Consider the following 22,011-nt stretch of genomic DNA (forward strand, 5'->3'; position numbering starts at 1 on the left):
AATGATGTACATGAAATATAATAATTTTAGTACTAGTCTGTCTGTGTACAGCGATTTCTACTAAATTATTTGACGGATTTTGTTCATATTCAGTATCTACGAGTCAATTTATCAGGGAATGATGTACATGAAATATGATAATTTTAGTACTAGTCTGTCTGTGTACAGCGATTTCTACTAAACTATTGGACGGACTTTGTTCATATTCAGTATCTACGAGTCAATTTATGAGAGTGTCATGCGGATTACAACTTATGGTATGGAGCAGCCTATATAGGATATGGTGTTTTGATATCTTTTTCAAAACAGGTTACGCGAAACATAAATTTTCAGAAGTATGGGTGAAACTGTTTTTATTTCGTTCTCATAGAAACAATCAGTGAACAGAAGAATACATGAACGAATGAATGAATGTGTGCAATGACAAATGAATGAATAAACAGCGAACGAACGAGGGGCTGGAAGAATGAAGAAACCAAAAGTAGTGAATGTATGAAATAATGAACGAAAGAGAAAATGAGTGAACGTTTGGATGATTGTTGAGATAAACCTACGAATGAATGGGAAAGTTAAGGTTTGCATTAATGTAATGGAAGAATGAGTGGATGATGGAACGAAATAATTATAGAATGAAGGTTCTAATTAATAAGTAAATGGATGAATAATTGAACGAATAAACTGAATAATGAAAATACAAACGATTAGATGAATGAAGGAATAAATTGAAGAATAAAGGATAAAAAAATTATTTGTTTGAATATATAGGCCTATAGAATATTTATTATATTATAAGCTGTAGCCTGATGGATATAAGCTTACAATGTTGCGAACTTTTCTGGTGGCTAAAAGCATACTGCGTAGCACAATACTTAGGCTATTTCATTCAACCATCCAGCATTTTGATCGTTTCGTATGTTATACTATCCTTTAAATTACCATTCAAGAAACAAACCTATATTCCTTAATTCAGAGTTACAATCATTCACAAATGCAGTAGTTCATGTTTCTACAACCATTCATTTATTAATTAAATCATTCCATCTTTTATTAATTAATTAGTTCATTCATCCATTCATTCATTCCGTTGTTGATCGGTAAGTTGTAGCCTAGGCTATTCTTTAACTCATTAGATCATTTTTCAATTGTTTCTTTCATTTATAGGCCTACGTTCATTTATTCAATCAATAAATCATGTAAACCTAATATTTCACTATTTCATTTTTCTCACATCATCCGCAATTCATTCATGTAACCACATACTTATTTATCGTAAACCTTTTCTTTCATTTCTACTAACCATTTCGTTCACTGAATCATTGATCCGTTTATTCGATCATCCGTACACTTCTTATTATTCCACTAAATCGCTCATTGTTTCATTTATTAATTGTTCCATCCATTCAATCCATCAATCTCGTATTTGTCAATGACTGGATGTAGGCTCTTCTTTCATTCATAAACCCATTCCTTCATTCATTAATACGATGGTTCGGTGGGGCAGTTAGCCAGTTACCCAATCAAGAATGGTGCGGCAGATTCCTTCCTCTCCAAGTATTCCCCTTCTCTTCTTTGTATTTCTCTAGTTCTCGATATATTCCTCTTGTTCTCCTATTCCCCTTATTCTCCTTGTATTTCCCTTGTTCTCCTTGTATTCCCCTTGTTCTCCTTGTACTACCTTTGTTTTCTTGTTCTTCTATTCCCCTTGTTCTCCTTGTATTCCCCTCATTCTCCTTGTATTTCCCTTGTTCTCCTTGTATTCCCTTTGTTCTCCTTGTATTCCCCTTGTCCTCCTTGTATTCCCCTTGTTCTCCTTGTACTACCTTTGTTTTCTTGTTCTTCTATTTCCCTTGTTCTCCTTGTATTCCCCTTGTTTCGCAACTGTTGAATTTTTCCAGCTTTCTCCACAGAGTAGGATGTAGGCCTACATATTTTTAGTGCCTTACTTGAAGGATAGGTGGCAGGCCTACCGCAGGGGGACATAGAATGATAGATGAGAAATGATAGTGAAGGGTTGATCAAGGTTGGGCAGAGTCAGATCTGCCCTATAAATTAGTACCGGTATTGTCCCAGTATTCGCCCGAGACACCTCGGAAACCACGTAAGACCCAAGTCAGGATAGCGGTCCCTAATATCGAACCCCGGTCTGTAGATTTATATATTGATGATTAAAAAAATTAAAGAAACCTTTCCAAGGCTTGTCCAATATTTTCATCGATGGTTCTATCCTCCTGCCCTACTGGTTACGACCCTGTTTGTATTGTACCGAGGTACAAGCAGTGCTGTTGCAAGCCACACAACAACTTTTGTTCATAGGTCATAAAGTCATAAATCACAGCCGCTTACTTGTTTGCAATAGGCTCTTCGTGCATTGCATTGCCATACGGCCAACAGACACTCAAACTAACTGCTTCGTTTGGTCAGTCATGCTCTGCAGAGGGGAACATGCAGCATGTGTTTATTTTTAAATGAATTACTGAGCCCTTACTTAGGGGAAGAAATTCCGCCTATTAATAACCCCCTCTCTTTCTTTTGAAAATCAGAACCATCCAGTAAAGCAGGGATGTCAAGGTCAGAGCACGTGAAAGACACTACGTGCTTTCAAGCGCGCACGGGTTCCAATGAATCTGTTCTGCAGGCAGTAGCGGTGGACAAGAAGGGGTGAGCAAAATGAACTCTATTGGCCTATCATTGCAAGATGAATTAAACTGTTCTTAAGTAATAGATAATGTGTTACACTGATGCAAGAAAACAAGAAATAAAAGTTTATTTTGCAGCATGTACCTCTGTAATAAATGCAATTAATTATAAAATAATAATAATAATAATAATAATAATAATAATAATAATAATAATCCGTGGCGCTACAGCCCATGAAGGGCCTAGACCGACAGCCGGCTGCTGGCCTCACGCCCACATGTCGAAGGAGAGGTGGACGATCATCCAACCAGAATGGAGGTATCGTGTGGTTAGCACGATGATCCCTCCAGCCGTTATAGCTGGCATTCGGAACCGGATTTCGCTACCTATCGTAGCTCCCCAAGTGCATCACGATGCTGGGTGGGCACCGGTCCCATACACTGGCCGAAATTTCTTCCCCCATGAGGACTCGAACCAGCGCGCATTCCGTAACGCGAGTCCTAGGCAGGATGCCTTAGACCGCGACCACGGCGCTGGACATAAAATAGTAGGATATAACAAATAATAAACATAGCTTCTATTTAACTTAAGCAGTTTTACATAATGAGGCCTATAATTAGCCTAGGCCTAATTATTGTTATTAACTGTTACATTATCATGTACTACTTATAGGCCTATGAGCATCATCACACTTCTAGAAACAAATTTAAATTCCTGACTTCTCGCGTAATTCAGAAGTGTTTTTTTTTTCTGATTTTCCCGACACATATCCAACTTGGGCTGGAGCCTATGGAACTCTTCCCAGAGATTTTTTAAAACATTACAGTATTTTACACTGTTGAACAGGAGGTCAATGACTGAAGGCGTTGAAATTATAAAAGTTGTGCTGTGAGCTCTGTGACATCCATAATGAAATCTTCATCTGGAAGCTTTTAATAATATCTGTCGACACAGGTTAATTGATTCTTTCCTTGCGATCTCAAATTCAAAACGTTCAGATGCTCTAATACATCCTTGAGAAAGTTACGTCCTCGATCCATGTGGAGTCAACTAGTTCCGGACTGTCTCTGTTTTTCTATTATGAATTCTGATAAATATTCACGTAGTTCGAAATATTTGGACAGAACAATATCGTAATAGTAAGAAACATCGTTAAACTGAGAATTTATGTACGAAAATCTGGACAATTTATAGACACAACTCCTAACTAACATTTAACGAATTTACGCCATTAGCAGCAAACACTTTTGTTTGTACTTTATTCTGTAAACATAAATACAATGCTGTGAGGAAGTTCTACAATACATCTTCACATACATTTACTACTATTTAATGTCAATAAAAGAAACTAATTTGAATATTATATCAATCTGTAGATGAACAAATAATTTCAGGCGTTCGACACTGCTTGTCTTTATAACTAAACAATTTCCACAACCCAACCTCATCCTTCGCTTACTCAAGAAGTCAAGAGTCCAGTCAGCCTGAAACTTACTGAACGACTTCTTCATCAATGTGTAATGTACAACCCTTGTGTTCACCAGTGCGTACCTTACGTGCTCTGATCAGCGCATACGGGCTATGAGCACGTTTGAGCTCTCGTTGACATCACAGCAGTAACGTATCAAAGTATGTGCCGTGCCTAAGTGAATTTAAAAAAGACGCCGTTAGCCTACAGTTGGTAGCACTGCCTTCGTTTCGTCGAATGACAACTTTATCCATAATTTCATGTATTCTTCATACATATTTCGGTTCTGGCTTTATACTAGCAGCTTCTATTTTATAATTTCACGTGACGAGACGAAATTGATAAAATTCTATTACCAAGGTTACAATCTTATAGTCGCCACTCTGTTGGCAGTACTGGTAACTGATAAACCGTCCCATGATTCAAGACGGGCGTGGCATGTCCGCATGAAGGTCATACAGGATATTACGCAGTTAGCTGGTGCTGTTGTAGGCGGAAGTTACGTCGTTAGATTGATTCGCAGTGTTGCCAAGACGGTGGTTTACCCACTAAATCTAGTTTCTTTGGTCCTCTGTCAGTGGCTAAAATTCATTAAACGGTGGGCAGTGGGAAATCTAGTTTATTTTAATGTCAATGGAAATTTTTAGCGATTTTACAATAAATCTCAAACACATCTGTAAGACAAATTGCATATAAAATACTTACGACTCTTTCGACGATGGCCACTACACAGAATTAGATGGCTATCAATGCACTCTGCAGTTAACCGTATAACAACCCAACGGCTGGGAGTGAAAACAGAAGTCTTAATACACAATGTGAGAAATTAATTCGATAACCGCGCGTTTTTTTCGTTGTTCCTCCAATGAAACAACTGCTGAAAAGACTGTAAATGTATGGGAATACTGTAAAATGTTGCTAGACTGAGTTTCAATTACGTTGTACAACAAATCAAGATTTTCCTAATTCAACACAGACCAAAAACTTACTGCAAACGTTGAAGTATAGTGGCGCTAGATGAACTTAATGAAACTAAACAATTTCAGCATTACTACTACTTGTAAAGATTTCCAGTACAAAGAGGTACCAAATAAAAACCCGCTAAAAGAAATACCGAGTTCCCGCCTTCATTGTTAGGGTCTATGTCTTGCTTGATGAAATTCAGAAGTGGATTCAAAGCACTATCATTAGATCATGGGAATTTCAGTAAATTTTGAAATTAGATTTGCACTAAAACGGAGTGCTGTACGTTGTTATAATTTTTAATAATTGTTCATATCTTATCTTAGCGTTACTTAACAATTAAGTGAAAAAAAAAATCTATAGGAACGAAAGTCTGGTGGGTTTTATGACATATTTGGTGAGTTTTTATAGGCGTGCAGTGGTTTTTCGCAAATTGAAGTTGGCAACACTGTTGATTTGTGACATCTTTGTGTGTCTTGCTTCGTTCATCAGCGTGTGATATTATATCTTCAAACTTGATCAAGTAAGTAATTTGGTGTTTGTTGTGGAGTGTGGCGGAAGTTTTTTATTCTCTAGAAGTATATTAGTAAACGAATACAAAATAGGACACGTCACTTCTGTAGCCTGGCCTGCTCTTCCCTTTATGCCCACATACTGCAGCATATCGCCCATGTGCGTTGTAACATGAACCACAATTACAGTCACAGCATAGCATGCACTTCATGTTGGGCCGTTGGCGTTTGTAAAACCCACTTGAGGTATGTATGTGGACCTAAAGGGAAGAATTGTGTATCGCTCTTGGATAGCTCAGTGGTAGAGCGTTGGCGCCAGTTGCGGCTCGTGAACTTGTGGAACGGGGGTGCTTGTGTATTTTGGTACATACAAATTTCACTTCTTAATATCATTCATTCCTTACATAAATGAACTATTTCGGCTGGATGAAGCTTGAGTAAGATTTAAGTCGGGAAACGGACAACCCTTTAATTTCACTTCATTATATCAATCTTCTCCGCAAAGGAAAGTTGAGAAAAATAAAATTAATATTCTGTAATTCACACACACTCATGCTTGCACATTTGCACTGGTTAAGTTACGATATATGATGGTCAACAATTTTCTAAAACTGGAAAAGAAGTCTCTTTCATATTTTACGTGCTATATCAAAAGGATTCTATTCGTGCAATCATTTTGAGTTAAGGCAAATATTAGATTCTGCTGGAGGCTGAGTATGTACGTAATAATAAGGCAAAAGAGAATATTAATTTCGTTATATTAACTCGATAAGATTCTACAACAATAAGTATGTGAACAGAAAATAAAAATGTTGTCATTAAGTTTCAAGGGAATAGAGAATCCATTTGACGTAGCATTACAATAGCGGTGTGGGAGGGGAGGAAAGATCTTCCCTTGTCGCCTGGCTCTGCAAACCACTGCAGCGAAATATGGGTTTTAAACAGCGGCAGTTTCCCTCTGCTTCCCCTCACCTCTCTAACCCCTGACCGAGCAAGACACACTCTCTACGATCTGTCCCACCCTGAGGATCCCAGGACGACTTTGAATGCAGTGTCAATTCCAGTACAGTCGACGCACAAAAAGATAATGCATAAGATAATAGTACATATTCCCGGCCAGATGAAATATAAAGCAATTTACCAATAAAAGCTGTAACAATTCTTCTACAAGTTAAAATAAATACTATTTTAATTTTCTTGTCAAAACAGGGAGTGCTGCAGCTCCGCAGCTCTTATGGACGGGCCGCCCCTGATTGGCGCGCTTAGCCAAAGGTCCCGGGTTCGATACTCCGTTCCGGAACAATTTTTCCCTTTAGTATTTTTCAAACCAGCTTTACAGGAAGCTAAACCTGGAAGCGTAGGTCAGCAAACCTTTTATAGCTTGACCGCCACTTCTTAACTCTAAAGAAATGCGCTCAAACCCACTTCAATATTTAGAAAATAGGCCTATACGTTTTCATGGAGTATTCAAATCTATTTAAATACGCTCACCGTATTGAAATCTTCATGAAAACGGGAATTCAAAACGATCTGAGTTTAAAGTGGGATCGGGTCCTATCCAATACGCATTGAGTTGCATGGCAACGCGTCACTTATCGTATTCAAAACGATTTCATTACTCACAGCGCATGAACGATCCTCATTTGTTTCATCTGTCATCTGTTTTACCAATTTTCTGTGTTGAGAAGTCGTTTTATTACAGATATTTAATACATTAACAGCCAGAATATCAATTTTTCATGGGTATCAATTACAAGACGCAACATTGTTTATAGCCAAGGCCTACAGGGTGACCAACATTCTATAAGGCAGTGGCTCACTTACCGGAACGGATCTGTACTGCGCGTTCGGATTTTTATTATTTGTATTATTTTAAATGGAGCGTCTTCTCTGTCCACATGGCAGGATTCCGCCCAGAATTCTGGTCAGAGAATTCTAAACGGATTTCCGTACGGGCCAAGATTCAAACAAAGAATTTCACGAAAATGTGTGTCGATTGTAAGGTCTCCAATATTGAAGGTGTAAATTAAATGGATGACGCGATGCTCATTTTGTTAGACCTACAGTACCAGAGCTTTACAGTTCATCAAATTAGAATTATAGAAATGTAGGCCTAGTACGCAAGAAAAATAACATACGGGATCTGATTATTGAACAAACCGAGTATATTCTGCATAATTTATTGAGGTACGGAGTTATTCATTTTATTTCCATGTTCAGTTGAGAACACTACAATGAAATAATGCGCTCTGGCGGTAAATTACAACACTATTTTGATGATTAATTCGGAAATGCGGACAAGTGAGCGATACTATAATAAAAATCAGAACGCAACGAACTAATTTTTTTTTCAGGTTAGTGAGCACCTACCTTAAACCAACATAATTTATTACTTTCGAAGCTTCATTTACCGTATTCAGATGTGCTACATCATAAATATTTACAAGAATCTATATACCCTTTAAATATCTACATATTTACAACAAGACTAAAGTAATTCCCAATTTCTAGTGGCACAAATATTTATTCTCTCAGCAATTATTTAAAACCAATTATTTTCAAAGTAATTAATAAAATTTATTTATTTATTTATTCATTTGTTTATGAGGTTTGGAATTTCTAACCAGTTTTTTCTTCAATGTTTCTATCAATGAATCTCGTAATGTCCAATCTCAAAGTGTTCGAAAGATAGTTCAATAATTATTTTGCATTATAGTGGAAAAGACGTAACAATTTCTGGATAAATAGGCCTATATATATATATATATATATTACTTTCTACCTATACTATAGTATAAATGGCAGCCATCGTTTCGTCATAACTAAGGATCCGACCTAAAACCCTGGAAATATGCCTGCGCTTATGACCTAAAATACCAAAACATGACAAAAATTAGGGAATATGAAACAAAACTAATTAAATATTGTCCAAAAATTAACTAGGAAACTTTTTCTTCACGAACATATAACGTTGTAGCAACTTTCTACATGTCAGGTATTATTCTGAATTATAAACAAAAGAAAATCAGGAATAAATGCAACCTAGATACGATTTATCTAAACTTGGGAGCGCATCTAATCTGTCCCCAGCTCCATGATATTATGAGGGTAACCCTTGACAACAAGCAGTACGGTGAAGCAAAATTATTCCTTTCCAACACTTTGAGGACGAATTTTTATATACTTGATAACATATTTGATAAAAACGAAATAGTTAATAGACAGAAGTGACCTTGAAAGCTGTGATCCCATTCATTCCTTACAATTTCCATGAGATAGATGAAGTAGCTGTTAGTGGAAGAAGAACACTAGTGACTTCTGAATGCTGTTTGAAGGTTTCACTGTGGTTATTGCTTTCTGGTGTGCAGGATGGCGAAACCCAATCCTATTCCAGACCTCAAGCAGCGAGTGAAGACCCTGGAGGGACAGGTTAGACTGCTGCTTCCTCTAATAGAGGAGGTGAGGGTCCTCAAGGAGAGGTTGGACTCGCGGTCCCTGCATGGCCTGGAGGCAAGGAAGGAAGAGGAAAAAGTAGGGAGCAGCAACAACATTGAGGAGCTGAAGGAGAAATTGGAGCTGAGGGAGAGGGAATTAAGAGAAACACAGGCTGAAATGAAAAAGCTGAAAGAAGAATCGGAAAGGGTAAGAGTTCCGCTGTTGCCATATCGAAGGAGAGTTAAGACCAATCTGTAGCCATGTATAAAATGTGAAGATAGAATTAGAAATGTCGTGTTGTTTAGTAGTTGTCAGTACATTCAGTAGTTCGTTGTGTGTTATTCTGTTTCTCATCACACTTTCACTTTACTGACTGAGCTACGTCTGAACCTGATTCCTTTGTTGTTTGCAGGATAAAGCAGAACTGATACAGCTGAAACAGAAATTTGAAGAAGAGCACCAGTTGCGGCTTCAGCAAGAAAAGGTACGTGATGAGCTGTTACCATGGTTACAAATACAGATTAGACAGTTGAAGGTACATTAAAAGTTGGAGCAGTAAGCAAGAAAAACTTTAAAATAGGCAGACACGCTGACACAAAAACTTGTTCATAATGGGCATTTAGTTAAATGATAAGTATGGTTACTCCATTGTATATTACTACGTAACAGTACTACCAATATCTGAAAGACAAAAAGGGCGATAGCTAAGTGACAGGAGGTCGAGAACTGTGGCAATCTCAGAGCGGATATTTCATTTTTATTTTATTGGGTTATTTTACGACGCTGTATCAACATGTAAATTATTTACCGATTGAATGAAATGAAGGTGATAATGCCGGTGAAATGTGTCCGGGGTCCAGTACCGAACGTTACCCAGCATTTGCTCGTATTGGGTTGAGGGAAAACCCCGGAAAAACCTCAACCAGGTAACTTGCCCCGGCCGGGACTCGAACCCGGGTCACCTGTTTTCGCGGCCAGACGCGCTGACCGTTACTCCACAGGTGTGGACCAGAGTGGATATGTTGCAACAGTTATAAACAAAAAAATAATAAAAACAAAAAAGTGCCTGTTTTTTCAGAAATTTCTCAAATCTGGACTCTGTGTTCGATAGACATTGATATAGTTTACAATTTCAAGGAGATTTCTCGCTTTTGTTTTCATGGCAGTGATAGACGAGAAACTTATTTAGCATAAATCCAAGCTTACAAACACAAATTAGGCCTGCCAAGAATTTAATAGCGTCTTTTGAAAACCAGAGGTAATTATTCTTGCATTCCTTTGATCCAAAACTGATCGGTGCTCTGCGAAAGGAAGTACCTGTACTTATAGTTTCACCACTCCAACAGTCATTCTTAGTTTTCTGTCTAAAAGGGAGCTCTTTCACTGCAAGTCCAGCACGCTACAATATTTATTTTTCCTGCCTTCTTCTTATTCTCCTCATACGATCCATATATCTTAATGTCGTCTATCATCTGATATCTTCTTCTGCCCCGAACTCTTCTCCCGTTCACCATTCCTTCCAGTGCATCCTTCAATAGGCAGTTTCTTCTTATTATAGATTTTTATTAATTTGTCTTACAGAATAATATCTGTAATATTGATAATTAAGATTTGAGGAGAAAAATTCGCTCCGACATTGGGGATCGAACCCGGATCCTTGGTTCTACGTACGAAGCGCTCTGACCACTGAGCTACGCCGAATTCAATCCACAGCACCTGACCGAACCTTCCTCCTTCATTGTTTCCCTTTGTGGCCTGACTCCAAGTTAGGCATATATGTTGACGTATATGTCCAATGTCAACTGCCATTATACTAGGAGCGCACTCAGCTGAGCGACTTATTTGGCCGGGATTCCGCAGTTACGTGCACAGTAATCTGTACAAATATATGCACTGCAGCTATGAGAATATTATAGATTTTTTATTAATTCGGCGTAGCTCAGTGGTCAGAGCGCTTGGTACGTAGAACCAAGGACCTGGGATCGATCCCCGGCGTTGGAGCGAATTTTTCTCCTCAAATATTAAGTTAGTAGTTTTTTCTTAGCCAGTGACCCAACCAATTTATTTTTCTCTTCCTGATCAGTTTCAGCATCATTTTTTCTTCACCCACTCTTGCTAGAATAGCCTCATTTCTTATTCTGTCTGTCCATTTCACACGCTCCATTGAATTGCATATTCCGATCTCTCGCCTTGCAGGCAGAAGTAAAATCATTTTTTTTTTTTTTTCGATTTTACATGGGTTTGTATTTTTTTTGATGGGGTACCATTAAGGTATTGGGGTGGGTTGCAAAGAAAAATCTCGGTCAGAAATGGGTTCCATCTTCAAAAAGCTTGTTTCGCAACCACTGGTGTAGATGACCTATAGCCCATTTATTTTAGGTCTTATGAAAATCCGAATTACGTTGTGGGAAATTTGATGAACCACAGCTCATTTTTTAGGGCTTATCATGAAAATACGAATCACAGTATGTACTGGTAGTGTACTCGATCTGTATCCCATTTCTTAAGAGTTCATAATGAAAATGAAGATTATGTTCCGGCAGATGTTAAATTTATTTGAGGACACACAACGTTTTATTTGACTCCTTAGGGACAACCATATTCAATTCAATTTATTTGGCCATTAGACATACAGTTTTAGGTTTCGTCAGAATACATTGAAAAACATATAAATATATTTTTAAAAGAAACAGTAAAATTTAAATAATACAATGAAAACATGAAATAATTTTAAATTTTAAATTAAAGAAAACTAACTAAATTGCAATTAATCTTACCTACTTACTGGCTTTTAAGGAACCCGGGGCTTCATTGCCGCCCTCATATAAGCCCGCCATTGGTCCCTATCCTGAGCAAGATTAATCCATTCTCTATCATCATATTCCACCACCCTCAAATCCATCTTAATATTATATTCCCATCTACGTAAAGGTCTTTTTCCCTCCGGCCTCCCAACTAACATTCTATATGCATTTCTGGAGTCGCCCATACGTGCTACATGCCCTGCCCATCTCAAACGTCTGGATTTAATGTTCCTAATTATGTCAGGTGAAGAATACAATGCGTGCAGTTCTGCGTTGTGTAACTTTCTCCATTCTCCTGTAACTTCATCCCTCTTAGCCCCAAATATTTTCCTAAGCACTTTATTGTCAAAGACCCTTAATCTATGTTCCTCTCTCAAAGTGAGAGTCCAAGTTTCACAACCATACAGAACAACCGGTAATATAACTATTTTATAAATTCTAACTTTCAGATTTTTCGACAGCAGACTGGATGATAAAAGTTTCTCAACCGAATAATAACAGGCATTTCCCATATTTATTCTGTGTTTAATTTCCTCCCGAGTATCATTTATATTTGTTACTGTTGCTCCCAGATATTTGAACTGCTCCACCTCTTCAAAACATAAATTTCCAATTTTTATATTTCCATTTCTTACAATATTCTCGTCACGAGACATAATCATATACTTTGTCTTTTCTGGATTTACTTCCAAACCTATCTCTTTACTTGCTTCCAGTAAAATTCCCGTGTTTTCCCTAATCGTTTGTGTATTTTCTCCTAACATATTCACGTCATCCGCATAGACAAGCAGCTGATGTAACCCGTTCAATTCCAAACCCTCTCTATTATCCTGGACTTTCCTAATGGCATATTCTAGAGCAAAGTTAAAAAGTAAAGGTGATAGTGCATATCCTTGCTTTAGCCCACAGTGAATTTTAAACGCATCTGACAGAAACTGACCTATACAAACTCTGCTGTACGTTTCACTCAGACACATTTTAATTAATCGAACTACTTTCTGGGGAATACCAAATTCAATAAGAATATCATATAAAACTTCTCTCTTAAACGATTAAACTTATTTATTAAAATGCAATTTCATACAAATTTGCGGTTTGAAAAACTCAGCAACAGAATAAGAAGGATTATTTAATAACCAATTGTAAAGTCTAGTTTTGAAGCTATTGATTGGTAATTTATAATATTGACTTGGGAGCTTATTTTATAATTTCATCCCCTTAATTAAAAAGTTTGTGTTGCTCTTGTGTAATCTACAATATGGAATATTAATTTGTTCACTATTTCTAATTTCATGATCATGTATATTGGCCACTAATGAGTAATTGTCGATATTTTGTCGAGTGTAAAGTACTAGATCATATTATATATATATATAAATTTATGATTGTTAAAATCCGTAGCTAAGACTACGACAACCAAGACAACCACTACAGACGATCCACAGACAGACAAAACAACCACGGAACAGCTGGTCGAGGGTGTTCTACGTTCTGCTATGCAGAAAATATAATCCTACATTGACCGGCAACTAAACAGACTACAGGACGAAATAGTGACATTCACTATTTCTTTACTCACTACTGACACAAACCCTACGAAACGACACACGACACTTGCCACAGCCAACCAGGCAGCCAGACGGCTTCTACGGAAACGAGTAGCCCACCACTTTGTTGGTAACAGGTTACGAGTTTCCCTAGCGCCACTACAAAAACGTGACTAGGACAGAACTGACCAGAGCACTGGACTCTCCACCTCTCATTAACATCTGCGGGGCATGGTGCTCACTTCACTTCATTCATTTCATTCACAATTCAACTGATAGCGTGTACATGTTCATAAAATCATTCACAGGGGAAATACACTACGGTTAGATGAGAGGGCAAACGGCTTATAGCTGGGTACCTCGATCTAAAGTTAGCGAATTGCTTGTCGAGGAACCAATGGAGGCATGGGATGCTTACCCTGCCTGCCATTTTAAACATCATTCATTCTTTCTTCGTCCCCATTCATTCGTTCGTTCGGTTAAAATCCGTGATTGTCTGAAATGTGGCCGACAATGTTCCAGATAGTTTGATTTACATAAAATTCTAATGGCTTTCATTTGTAAAATCAAGACGCTTCCAATTTTGGTTCCATTTCCCCAGAAAATTAGGGCATATCGGATCATCGACTGAAAGAAAGAAAAGTAGGCACATCTTAAATAATTTTGAGAAATGCAAGTCGTTAATTTCTTTAACAAATATAAAACTCTTGATAGCTTTGTGCATATGTATTCGATGTGCTTATCCCATGCTAAACTGGAGTGTATAAAAAGTCCCAGAAATTTTGTGTAGTTGAGTCTGTTGTCATTATTTATTAGATGCAGGATAAGACGTTTTATTTGAAAACTTCTATCCAAACATTATACGTTGGTAGCTGTTGTCTCATTTCCTGGCTTGATTCCTTCATGAAACCTGTTGCTTCAAGTCAGACTATCACCTAACTAGCTGAGCTTTCTCTAATCCAGAATTGTTTATATTACAGAGTTACCAGGATCAGCTGGAGAAGCTGAGACAAGAACTGGAGGCTGAGAGGGAGATGAGGCGCCAGCTGGAAGAAGTAAGTGTGAGCTGTTACCATGGTTACAATTACGAGGGGATTTATGAGCTCCATTCATTCAATAATAATAATAACTTACTTACTTACAAATGGCTTTTAAGGAACCCGAAAGTTCATTGCCGCTCTCACATAAGCCCGCCATCGGTCCCTATCCTGTGCAAGATTAATCCAGTCTCTATCATCATATCCCACCTCCCTCAAATCCATTTTAATATTATCTTCCCATCTACGTCTCGGCCTCCCCAAAGATCTTTTTCCCTCTGGTCTCCCAACTAACACTCTATATGCATTTCTGGATTCGCCCATACGTGCTACATGCCCTGCCCATCTCAAACGTCTGGATTTAATGTTCCTAATTATGTCAGGTGAAGAATACAATGCGTGCAGTTCTGTGTTGTGTAACTTTCTCCATTCTCCTGTAACTTCATCCCGCTTAGCCCGAAATATTTTCCTAAGCATCTTATTCTCAAACACCCTTAACCTATGTTCCTCTCTCAGAGTGAGAGTCCAAGTTTCACAACCATACAGAACAACCAGTAATATAACTGGTTTATAAATTCTAACTTTCAGATTTTTTGACAGCAGACTAGATAAGAAAAGCTTCTCAACCGAATAATAACACGCATTTCCCATATTTATTCTGCGTTTAATTTCCTCCCGAGTGTCATTTATATTTGTTACTGTTGCTCCAAGATATTTGAATTTTTCCACCCCTTCGAAGGATAAATGTCCAATTTTTATATTTCCATTTCGTACAATATTCTGGTCACGAGACATAATCATATACTTTGTCTTTTCGGGGTTTACTTCCAAACCTATCTCTTTACTTGCTTCCAGTAAAATTCCCGTGTTTTCCCTAATCGTTTGTGGATTTTCTCCTAACATATTCATAGACAAGCAGCTGATGTAACCCGTTCGATTCCAAACCCTGCCTGTTATCCTGGACTTTCCTAATGGCATATTCTAAAACGAAATTAAAAAGTAAAGGTGATAGTGCATCTCCCTGCTTTATAATAAAATAATAATAATAATAATAATAATAATAATAATAATAATAATAATAATTATACTTTATTTGTAGAAGAAAGATAGTCATTGTTTTTTTTATTTGTAAACACTCTAGCACCCCAGAAAGTGAAAGTTACATATTTGTACTCAGGGAGCATTCCACGTATTTTTAAAGATATTTTATTAAATAACAGGATAACAAGTATAGAAGAAAGAGAAAAGAAAGAGAAAAACACAGATCTCACAATAATTGGAACTTTAAATTTTCTCTCTAAACGGCAATTTTTAATTCATTTTTTGAAATAAGGACCTTCAGCAAATTGTATGTTTGCGAATTTAGCTGTTATCTTGTTATAGGCCCAAAGCCTTGGACCGAAGTTGCTGCTGTGATTGTATGTTTCTGTAGGTCCAACTATACGCATGGAGAGAGATCTGAACCAAGCTCATCAGGTTGATCATGAAAAGAGGGCCATTTATGAACCTTGTATTCCCTACCTTAGTGCCAAGTATAACATCCCTCTCTTCAATTCGTCAGTGACAGGTTTATTTTTTGGTGCTCGGAGTTCTTTACCAAAATTTACATATCATTTTTTAAAACAATTATCAATATCATCTTTTGAAATTCAAAAAATCATCTCGCAAATTCTTAAAGATTCCCTGCAGATTATACAGTTTCATTTATACCACTCAGAAGGCCTTTATGAAGGATATGCTAATTTTAAATAAAATATTTTATTTATAAGTATAATTTTATAGTCATCTTCTAAGATTTTATTTTATAATAATTGATAATCAATGGTGCTTAATTATTACATTTTATTTTTATAACAATATTCATATTTAATTGATTATATTTATTTGCTAATAATTTCCGGATCCTCGTGGTCATCCTTAATTAAGGCCGGACGAGTTATTTCTCTCTCTCTCTCATGTAGGTAGTGTCAACCATATGTTGTCTGTTTTTTTCGTCCTTTTTTTAAATTTATTTATTGTCGCTTTAACTTATAACAAAAGTCATATCGTGACAAAGACTTATTTTAAGAAGAGCATAACATTTGACAAGTTAATTCATTACAGTAAACATTACGCAGTTTTATGAAATAACCCAGTTAATTTGAAAAAAAAAAAAAAGCTTTATGACACTATTGCAGTAAGAAGGTTCTTGCTATATCGATGGCGATTTTTAGTTGTAACTGATTATATTGAGGACAGTCCTGGATGATGTGTTTCACAGAAAGAGCTTCACTGCAAGTGTTACAAACTGGAGGAGGTTTCTTCCTTGGTAGTAGTAGTAGTAGTAGCAGTGGTTTATTTTGCCTGGCAGAGTTAAGGCCATGAGGCCTTCTCTTCCACTCAACTAGGTTTCAATAATGTACATGAAATACAAAATTAGATTACAAAACAACACAAAAGAAGATACCTTAGAAATTACATAAAATATAGCAGGAAATTACAATAGTCAAGATCGGTTACATAATATATATAAAATAAAGTAGAAAATTACACATAATCAAAATCAGTTACATAACATAAGGGGAATATACACACTCACACAAACACACAATTTATAAGACCTAAAATGCCCGAGATAAATTCGACGATTAATTTACTTGAGATATATTATACAGTTAATATACTAATAGGAGAATACATGTGGGTTACAAGACATAAAATGTTGATTAGCAAAGTCCTACTAAATGGCATACAAACACAAATGATTAAGTAATATATCAAGATAATAAAAAAAAAGAAGAAGAGAGAGGAGAAAAAAATAATAACTTGGTCATTTAAGACTATTTAGAAATTTCGCAAGAGTCTAGTTCTGTTCATTAAAGACATTTCTAAGTAGAGTGTACTTAAAAGATTTTAGACTCCGACTGCTCCTGATTTCCTGTGACAAGGAATTCCAGGAACGGGCTGTATGTATTGTGAAGGAAGCAGAGTAGAGAGATGTTTGATGGAATGGAATTGATAGAACAAGGTTATGCTGTGAACGTGTATCACGGTTGTGGTGGGATGCTAAAAGTATAAAGCGAGGAACTAGGTAAATAGGTGTGGAATTATTTAAAATCTGATACAGCAAATAAAGTGAATGGTAATCATTTGTTTTTATATTTATCTGAATACAAATTAAATATATTTCGGTTTTTATGTACAAAATTCAATAAGACATTGTTATAAATTTCATGCATAAATTTTAGAAGACCATAGAAATAGGCTATGAGAAAAGTAATCTTTTATATGCATTGAAATGTCACATTTTTATTGCAATAATTATATTATAAACATTAATATTTTGTATTCGAGTGTACAGTAGGCTTTCAATATTCTATGTTAAAATATCGACCTAGTTTTTAAAAACTATACCAAGTATTCATGATAACCAGGGAGAGAAAAATCGTTTTAATTTCTTTGGCAAGACTTTATGCAATTAAAACCATGTGCCTCATTCTTAATGTGCCACAATCTTTACAAAAATGTGTCACAACCGTTACGCGCATTTTTTAATTCTTTTTGTGCCTTTATTCTCTTAGTGATTTATCATCTTTCTATTCTGAGAACCTTTACAATATCTTGGCTATAGCCTATTGAAATTATTTTCAGTTACTACCTTCCTGACAGATCACAGAGTTTTACAAATAAATTCGGTAAGTCAAATGTTGTCCCCATATGCTATCACACCCGTTACAGAATTTTATGCGAGTATATTTCTGTCATCAATCAACTTACTAAATTTATTTTCTTGTGGTTGCAGCTTGAAACCTAGTGATATATTTTAATGACGTTTTCTTCAGTCCTTAACTTCCATGGGAGTTGTAAATCTTCCTTGATTGTGTGCAAATGTCACATCGGTCACAATGGAATGGCATTACTGCCGCTACTACTGACATTACTGTAGTTATGGCTGCTGTCGCTACTACTGACATTACTGTAGTTATGGCTGCTGTCGCTACTACTGACATTACTGTAGTTATGGCTGCTGTCACTACTACTGACAGTACTGTAGTTATGACTACTGCCACTGCTACTGACATGACTATAGTTATGGCTGATGTCACTACTACAGACATTACTGTTGTTATGGCTACTGTTACTACTACTAACTTTATTGTAGTTATGGCTACTGTCACTACTACTGACATTACTGTAGTTATGGCTACTGTCACTACTACTAACTTTATTGTAGTTATGGCTACTGTCACTACTGCTGACATTACTGTAGTTATGGCTACTGTCACTACTACTGCCATTACTGCAGTCATGGCTACTGTCACTACTACTGCCATCAGCTTCAATCAGCCTAGTGAACTGTCACCTAGCTGACTGAGCTTCCTCTGACCAGATTGTTTTGTCTGCTGCAGGAGCACAGAGCTGCGGCTGAGGTCAGGCCCAACCTGGAGCAGAAGGACAGCCAAGGCTGGACTGAGCTACACCAGGCAGCGGAGCGGGGGGACACACACAGGGTGCAGCTGCTCCTGGATGCAGGCAGCCAGGTGAACGCTGAGGATCATGAGGGCCGCACGCCCTTGTGGCTGGCAGCATGTACAGGCCGCCAGGATGCGTGCAGGGCGCTGCTGGCTGCCGGGGCGCGGCTGGATATGAAACAACGATCATCTGGCTATACTGCTTTGCATGTGGCTGCATTCTGGGGGTACCCTGCAGTGTGTGAGCTGCTGCTGGCAGCTGGGGCGCGGCCCAACGAGCTTGATGCATACCAGCGGACTGCACTGCACCATGCAGCATGTTATGGCCACCCCCCAGTGGTGCAGCTGCTGTTGCAGCATGGCGCTGAGCGGGGGGTGAGGGGTGAAGACGGACGGACGGCCCTGGACCTGGCGCGTGAGCACAACAAGACAGAAGTGGCGGCCATGCTGCAGGGCTGAGCAGGCGCAGTGCTGCCAATACGATAGCAATACTATTATTATACAGTGCGTTCGTAGCTCGGCCGGAGCGTTCCGCGTCGGCCTTGGACTGGGTGAAGATTGGCGCGCCTGCCGCCAGAGAAGCGCTGTAGCTACCGCTGACGCGCCAGTCAGTCGAGTTGGATCTGTCGTGAGGGAAAGACGTCTGTGCGCGTGTTGTGAGTAAAATTGTGTTGTCTCGTGGTGATAACGTCTCTATTAATACACTTTAGAACAACGTATTTTTCTCTATGATGCGTATGTGAAATACTCTTCTGCAAGAAAGTGTCGAAGAGAATTTGAACATCGGTTTGCGGGTGTTCGAATTCCTAGCAGGTCAACTATTCATGACCTTGTCAATAAAGTCAGACGTACAGGATCTTCTTTGAAGAAGAAACGTGTTCAACAACGCCGTGTACTGACAGAAGAGAAGCTTGATGAAGTAGGCCCGGTTAGAGCACTCAGCCCGCAAATCACTGCGACGTTTAGCACAACAGGTTAACATTTCCAAGACGGCAGCTTTTGTGGCAACGAAACTTCTGAAACTTGAGCCGTACAGGGTAACTGTAGTTCATGCTTTACAACCACGAGATCCTGTAAGTAGGGTTAATTATTGCAATTGGTTTGTGCAGTCCGTTCATAATGGCGACGTGGACCCACTTTTAACGTTCTTCACTGAAGCGAGGTTTCATCTTCACGGTCACGTTTCTACTCAGAACAATAGATATTGGGCTACCGAAAATCCCCATATTATTCATGAAGTTCCTCACCACGCTGCAAAGGTTGGGGTTTGGTGTGCAGTGAGTGCGAGTAGAATTATCGGTCCCATATTTTTCGACACGACAGTTGATTCACACGTTTATGTAACTTCAATTTTAAGTAATTTTTTTCCGCGACTAACAAGAAATGAACGATTGAGTGGCTGGTTTCAGCAGGATTCAGCTACAGCACACACTGCTGCGAATTCTACGCATGAATTGCGAAGTGTGTTTGGTGACAGAATAATTAGTCGAGGACTGTGGCCACCTCGTTCCCCTGACCTATCTCCTTTCGATTTTTATTTATGGGGAACGTTAAAGAATATAGTGTACACATCTAATCCGCACACGTTACAAGAATTGAAGGACAACATCACGAGAGAAATATAGGCAATCCGTCAACATGAACTTTTGCGAGTGAACCAGAATTGTTTTCGGAGATACAGGGAATGTGTTCGAGTTGAAGGTCATCACTTTCAACATCTGTTGTGATGCAGATAAAGCCTAATGTTAGTAGAGTAATTAGTGATCCGTACTCATGACTTGCCGGTCGTTTACGTGTAACTCTGGCGGCAGGCGTGCCAATCTTCACCCAGTCCAAGATCGCCGCGGAACGGTCCAGCCGAGCTACGAACACACTGTATCACAGTAACCAGCGGGCTGTCGTTGCTCTCGTGTTGTGTGGCTTTGTTGTTGTTGCTGTGTGCTCAACTTTTCGTGTCAATAACCGCCACTGTTCCTGCTCGTTATAAAGCATTACAAAGCAGCTTCACACGCCACTGACGCCTTCTGAATATTGTTATCATTGTCATCATCATCAGTATTCGATTGTCTTTATAATTATTGTACAGGGACATCATTTTATTTTTACTTCAATTTTTATAGTACTATGTTTTTGAATGTACTTCACTTCCACCCCTTTTACTAATGAAGTTCAACCGTCCTCCACACATATCCAAGACCGCATATACTGTCATAATAGCCTTACGGTCACAGTAAACAGTATGTTCCAAAAACATGTTCGCGTTTTCTAGTGACGAAAGAACTTTCAATATTGCATCATTTTCGCACAGGTACTGTCGTCCATTTGCCTACGTCACATTCCGGTTTTCCCCACCAGCTTCTATTCGCCTCTCTGTAAAGGCTAGTGGCTGGGCTGTTTTAGCACTTTTCTGAGAACATTAATTTCTGTTAGGAATTGGACGTCTGCGTAATATTATACAACTGTTTAAAATAACTTAAATAAAAGGGTCTCGTTAAGTAATTAACTGCCACGTGATTTCCTCCCTTTCTACGATCCTGGGACATAACCACTTGGACGGACAGTAGATAGTATGTCTGAGTGATTTTGTCTTTTCGGATCGAACAGAAGTGAAGATTGAATTTACAGTACGTAAGGTACTCTTTTATAGAGTAGGAACAGAATTATTTCAACATGAGTTACTAGTGCGAAGGACGAAACTGGTAATTGGAATGACACACATTAGAACTGAAGCCAGTATCGAAATGAACGGCCACCATTTTAAAAAATGTGTTTAAATATCCATATTATGATTATTTTTCAATTTAACTTCATTCTCTATAATGTAAGCTAATATGCTGTAGACAGTATAATATACACTGCATAATGAATACGTCCACATGGACAGCTCAGTTCGTGAGTAAAAACATTCATTGTTAATACAGTACTGTATTTTGATTAAACAAAAACCTAATGAAAATTATCAAACTCAAAAGCGTGGTATTTCCTAGTTTACGTAAATGGATGAACTACTTTTCTTCCCTCCTATACCTAGTAAAGTGATTTGTTTGTATATTACGCCAGTATCATAGAACTCCAGTCGTGAAAGGGGGTAGCAACCGTTGATCGAAAGGTATAGCCAGGTTAATATTAAAAATGTTAGTAAAAATAAAAAGATGTC

General features: G+C 37.9%; 1 protein-coding gene across 1 annotated transcript in view; it reads left to right on the top strand.

Moving 5' to 3' along the window:
• The first annotated feature begins 5,524 nt into the window (after positions 1-5,524).
• LOC138712269 (reticulocyte-binding protein homolog 2a-like) overlaps positions 5,525-22,011 on the top strand; it is a 288,362-nt gene continuing 271,875 nt past the window's right edge. The window contains exon 1 of the mRNA XM_069843853.1: positions 5,525-5,591. The gene's annotated coding sequence lies outside the window, so the exon portion shown is untranslated. The remainder of the gene's footprint in view (positions 5,592-22,011) is intronic.

This window comes from Periplaneta americana, chromosome 2, assembly GCF_040183065.1.
Source record: "Periplaneta americana isolate PAMFEO1 chromosome 2, P.americana_PAMFEO1_priV1, whole genome shotgun sequence".
In the NCBI taxonomy this organism is placed as follows: Eukaryota; Metazoa; Arthropoda; class Insecta; order Blattodea; family Blattidae; genus Periplaneta; species Periplaneta americana.